Below are 6,000 nucleotides of genomic sequence, written 5' to 3'. Positions count from 1 at the left end.
GCTAATGGAGGGTAATGCACCTATGATGGTACAGCTCATCAGACTGCGTGCTGGACCAGCAGCGAGGTCGCAAATAAGTCAGCACCAGAGACAGAAGCTGTGTTTTCTCTTTGCTATTCTTTTCTCTTCCCTTTTGTGTTGTTCTGTCTTAAAGGAAACAGGATCAGACTCCAAACAACAACAGCTCTAATCCAGCTAACCTTTTCTCTTTTCCCCAAAAAGGACAGTTAATATATTTTTTTAAAGAGTCAAAATGGATTTCTCTATAAATGACTGTACAGTTAAGGGAAAGGAAGGAAGAAATACTGTAAAATGAAAGGTGTAACACTTTACATTTCAAATGCTTTAACTGTTTTCCTTTGTACTGTGCCTTTAATAAAAGGTAGATGAAAATTTGTAGTGTTGGTGGTTACAATGGGGAAAAAAGCAGCGACAACTTGACATGAAACCCTGAACCATACATAACTGTTTAAATCATAAAATCATAGAAGATTAGGGTTGGAAGAGACCTCAGGAGGTCCAAACCCCTGCTCAAAGCAGGACCAACACCAACTAAATCATCCCAGCCAGGGCTTTGTCAAGACGGGCCTTAAAAACCTCTAAGGATGGAGATTCCGCCACCTCCCTAGGTAACCCATTCCAGTGCTTCACCACCCTCCTAGTGAAATAGTGTTTCCTAATATCCAACATAGACCTTCCGCACTGCAACTTGAGACCATTGCTTCTTGTTCTGTCATCTGCCACCACTGAGAACAGCCTAGCTCTATCCTCTTTGGAACCCCCTTTCAAATAGTTGAAGGCTGCTATCACATCCCCCCTCACTCTTCTCTTCTGCAGACTAAATAAGCCCCGTTCCCTCAGCCTCTCCTCATAAGTCATGTGCCCCAGCCCCTTAATCATTTTTGTTGCCCTCTGCTGGACTCTCTCCAATTTGTCCACATCCTTCTGTAGTGGGGGGCTCAAAACTGAACGCAATACTCCAGATGTGGTCTCACCAGTGTCGAATAGAGTGGAATAATCACTTCCCTCAATCTGCTGGCAATGCTCCTACTAATGCAGCTCAATATGCCATTAGCCTTCTTGATAGCAAGGGCACACTATTGACTCATATCCAGCTTCTTGTCCACTGTAATCCCCAGGTCCTTTTCTACAGAACTGCCGCTTAGCCAGTTGGTGCCCAGCCTGTAGCAGTGCATGGGATTCTTCCGTCCTAAGTGCAGGACTCTGCATTTGTCCTTGTTGAACCTCATCAGATTTCTTTTGGCCCAATCCTCCAATTGTCTAGCTATAATAGCAAATAAGTATTTCATTAACAACTACCTCTTGTTGGGCTGGAGACACCCTCTTAACACAACAGATCCTATCCTTATAGAAAGCAATGAGGACTGTAGACACCATGTCACATATCATCAGCAAGAGCTCCTTGAGCATTTCTGTTTCACTGGGTCTGGGAGGAAGACAACTATGGGATGAAGAGGGAAAGAGCCTGAGTGTCAGACATCCAACCAGAGAAAGAGTGAAAGCTATTATCTACAGCCAACATTTACTTAGTTGAGCATATTCTCAAGTTAGATCTTAAATTGCCTTGGGACAGTGACCATAAAGTTCTTCTGTATAAGGCTGAATACACTGTGGTGCAACTTTTAAAAGTTTATGCCCGTGCAGAGCACCTTGTTCTCAATTACCTAGTGAGCCAATCACAGCAGAAGAGACTCTAGCTATGCCAGACCATGAAGAAATTCTAGCAATTTATTCATCCTTCCCAGGTGATTACCAAGGCTGGAAGGATTCAATCAGGCACAACCTATAGAATGCAGAAAATGCTTGCACAAACTGCTGGAGGAACCCACAAACCCCCCAAGTGTGGGAGAACATAATACACTTGTTTACTAAAAAAGGAATTTATACTTCTAGAAAAGTTAGTTTTTTGTAACCTGAACTGAACAGAAAACAGTAGAAACTGCTTGAAATGAATTCTTGTTAAATTGACATTGCTTGAATGACTGTAGAAGTAAAAGACAGATAAGGTGGGTGAAGTATTATCTTTTATTGGACCAACTTCTGTTGGTGGGAGACACAAGCTTTCGAGTTTACACAGAGCTCTTCTTCAGGTCTGGGAAATGTACTCGGAGTGTCACAGCTAAATACAAGGTGGAACATTCTGAAGGCTCCTTTATCATATGGAGGATTGTCAGGAACAATAAGCCCTTGCCAAGTCAATAAATTAGCTTCATCAACCTGGATATTACGGAAGTTTTTCATTCCACATTTGTGGATTTCTTCAAGCTCCTTCATCAGCCTCCTGCTGGCCACCATGAAGAAAAAATTCAGCCATTCTATCCATGATGCCAAAACAGAAACATGAAAATTTTGTAATGAACCAGTGCCATCTACTGGACACCAATGGAAGCAGCTGAAAAAAGCTGAACCGTCATCAAATTTAGAGCACATTTGGCCATCATCTAACAAAATACTAGGGGCACCTCTCCCTCCAACCACATCTATCCCCTGAAGAGGATATTTAAAAAACCCAAGAGGACATGAAAAACTCTAGAAGAGCACACCTCTGCAATTGCATGTCATTGCAACCTGTCCCAGAACCTGGGGAAAAAATGGGTGGGGGTGGCTACGGTCTCCAGAAGCTGCTTCACTTGCCAAGTATCTGGACAAGGGAGACAGAACTATCATTTCAGAAAAAGCAGATAAAAAATTATGAACCTTAAAAGCAATTACGTGAGCAGTACCGTCCTCCACAGCACCTGAGTAAAAGAGGAGAAGGGGGAGGTTTTAGATGGTGGAGTTTTTTTCAATATTAAAGTATGCTTTGAAGTTTGGTATTGACTCTTTAGGCTCTAGAAGTCCCACAAAGAAGTTATGGGATTCAGCTAAAGATATAGTGAAAGTGCTCTGCTGTAACTAAAGTCCAGGTTGCAAGTAATGCAGAAAAGGACTGTGAGCAGGCAGTAGGCCCTGTGGACTTCCCTAGGCTGAGGAGAGGCCCTGACCACTGAACTACTGGAGCCCACAACCTTTGTTGGAAAATTCCTTTATGTTGTCATTCCACATTTTCTTTTTTTCAGGACAATAAGCAAAGCCCTGAGGCAAGGGCTATAAAATGACTTGGACTGACTGGTTATTTCCCCACACTGGTGAGCCAGCCCACTCGCCTACATGTGGTCAAGAAGATGCCCATGACTGAAGGACTATTCTAATGTTGGCTACCAGTGGGTTAGTTTGACTGGCAGGTAAAAGACTTAAGATGCTATAATGCTGAAAGGGGCTGATTCCTGGAAGGAGCCTGACTGAAGGAACAGGCCTCTATCACAAGTACACGCCCAGGGAGCCCTGACAGGTCCTCCGGGATTGGCATGTTTTGTACCCCAGGTACAGTCACAGAGATGGCTGCACTCTTAGGCCTTGTCTACAAAGGGAAGCTTTTTGATATATCTTTAGTTTTTTTTACCACGAGCTGCCTTATGTCCAACACCACAAATTGTTTTTTTATCAGGTAACTTATCCCACTTTAATCAATCAGCTTTAGAAGTGATAACTATTTTGGAATGAATTATATAGCTGTAAGGTTTGTGTGGATGTATCATCATTTAAAATTAACTATGCCACTTCAGGCATCTTCCCACTCACCATTGCTTTCACACTGGATTGGCCTGTCTGACTGCCTGTGTGCCTTCGACAACTACAGGGTCATCTAGACTGGACATAATCTGTCTGTTTAAAAAATGCTAGCACACACCCATGCTTGCCCATTTGTAATTTAAGGTCATGTCAAGTTCACCTGCCAAGTTCATTATAGCAATCACATCCATGTTTCTAAATGGTCCCATCCAGAAGTCTTAGATTTCCTTGCTCTTTAGGGAGAGGAGCATGTCCAGTTCCATCTTTCCAAGAGTCACTGGAATGCAAACATTTATGTGTACATATTGCAACAAGTGCTGGAAACTCCCAGGATATAGCCCAGTGTGATGCCAGAGCTAAAGAACTCTGGCAGAATTACAAAAACATTAAAGACAAAAACAAGATCTCCAGTAACACTCCCAGTGCATGTATTTACTATGGGGAGCTAAATCAGATTAATGCCAAGGAGGCCACCATAGAATCCCAGTACAGTAGACGTTTGTTTGCAGCAACACCTTGTAAGAGCAACTGCCACTTACGAGCAACATTTCCCCTGGGAACACTTTCCCTTCCATGAATTGTCCACTTCGGAACAGCAACATAGCTGCCACGTAAGAGCAACATTTGTGATGTCATGACATCACATCCTCTGCTTACTTGCATCATTTTTTTGTGGCAGAAACAGACAAAATGCCAAGAAGTCTCTCACTGAAAGAAAAAGTACAGATAGTCCAAGACTGTCAAATTCCAGGGGCTACTCAAAACCAATGTGCAGTCAAGTGGGAGTTGCACAGATTGGCTGTATGCAGAATGTGGAAGCAGCAGGATAAGCTTTTGGCTAAATACAAAGACGGACAGTTTAATAGCTGCCGTAAGTGCAGGCATGAAGGAAAAGTCCCTGATGTCCACCAGGCTCTCTTAGCCCTTCAGCTTGCCGCTTTACTTAGATTGAACGATTGAACTTAGATTGAATGGTTTACCAGATGGAAGAAACACTTCAATGTTGCTTACAAAAAAGAGCCTGGCAAAAAACAGTTGGTAGACAAACCAGCAGCTGAGCAGTGACAGTGTGAAAAACTTCCTCATTCTTGAAAAGTTTTCCCCGTTTGACATCTACAATGCTGACAAAACAGCACTTTATCTGAAAGGGCTCTGTGATAGAGGACATGTAGAAAAAAATGAAAAGCTAAAAGGAGGGAAAGCTTCAAAGGGCAGGAAACTGTGCTTGTCTGTGCCAACATGGATGGGAGTGACAAATGCCTACCGTCCATGATCGGGAAGTCAAAATGACCCACGTGCTTTCTGAAGGATTTCAGTAAACTTCCCCTCAATTTTGTCAGCTCAGCGAATGCCTGGATGATGGGGTTTAGCCATCAACTGGCTAAAAAAGTGGGATTGTCAGCTTTGCTTGCAGAGTCATAAAATATGACTTTTACCTGGATAACTGCTCTGCACACCTATGGATTGAGGTGTGATTAAGAACATGAAGAGACATTACCGATCAAAAAAATCACAAATTGGATTATTGTAGCTCTTGATGCAGACCCCAATGCAGATGTTCAGACTATCCTGAAAACTTTAAATTTGCTAGCTTGTGCTCATCTTGTTGCTGAGGCATAGCAAGATGTAAAAGCCAACCACAATTTCCAACTATCTCAGGAAAGACAAATGTGTTGTGCCGGTGGAAAGTGTGCAAGATGAGAATATTGAAGAGTTTGACGAACCCCTAAACGATGTTCCACTTCCAGTCAACATGGAAAAAGAGGACTTAGTAGCTGCTGTGGCTATGACTGAGGATTTGCTCACATTCGGAGAGCTAACGGTTGAGAAATTACTGAGCGCTGCAGCAAGCACAGGCACCAACTCTGTGGGTGCTCAGGGGCTCAAGCACCCATAGAGAAAAAATAGGGGGTGCTCAGCACCCCTGGGGCTGGCCGGGGCTGCTGCTCTAGGGGCCCTGGCCCTGTACCCCCAATCAGCTGTTGAGCAGGGCTGGCACCCCTCAACTGTTGAGCGGTGACACTGCAGTTGTATGAATCTAATATAATAATGATGCATTTTGTACAAGATGGGGCATGTGAGGTGTCATTGGAAAAGTTATGATTTGCTGAATATGATTATCCTATTTGTATGCATGCATCGTTTTTGTATCTGAAGTTATGAATATTGACTAGGGATCTGTATTTCAAATGGGCTTACTCTGGAAAACACCCACAGCCAGCCTTTCAGGTACAATAGCGAAGAAGTCAGATGGGGCTGATGGGCCATCAGCAAAGACAATGGACTGTGGAAGAGCTTAACCTTCCTGTGGGCATTTTGGCCAGCCTATAAGCAATGGCAGCTATAACACTGCAAGGGCATGTGACC

Source organism: Emys orbicularis, chromosome 6, assembly GCF_028017835.1.
Source record: "Emys orbicularis isolate rEmyOrb1 chromosome 6, rEmyOrb1.hap1, whole genome shotgun sequence".
Taxonomy (NCBI): Eukaryota; Metazoa; Chordata; order Testudines; family Emydidae; genus Emys; species Emys orbicularis.
Note: the sequence above shows the minus strand (reverse complement) of the source record.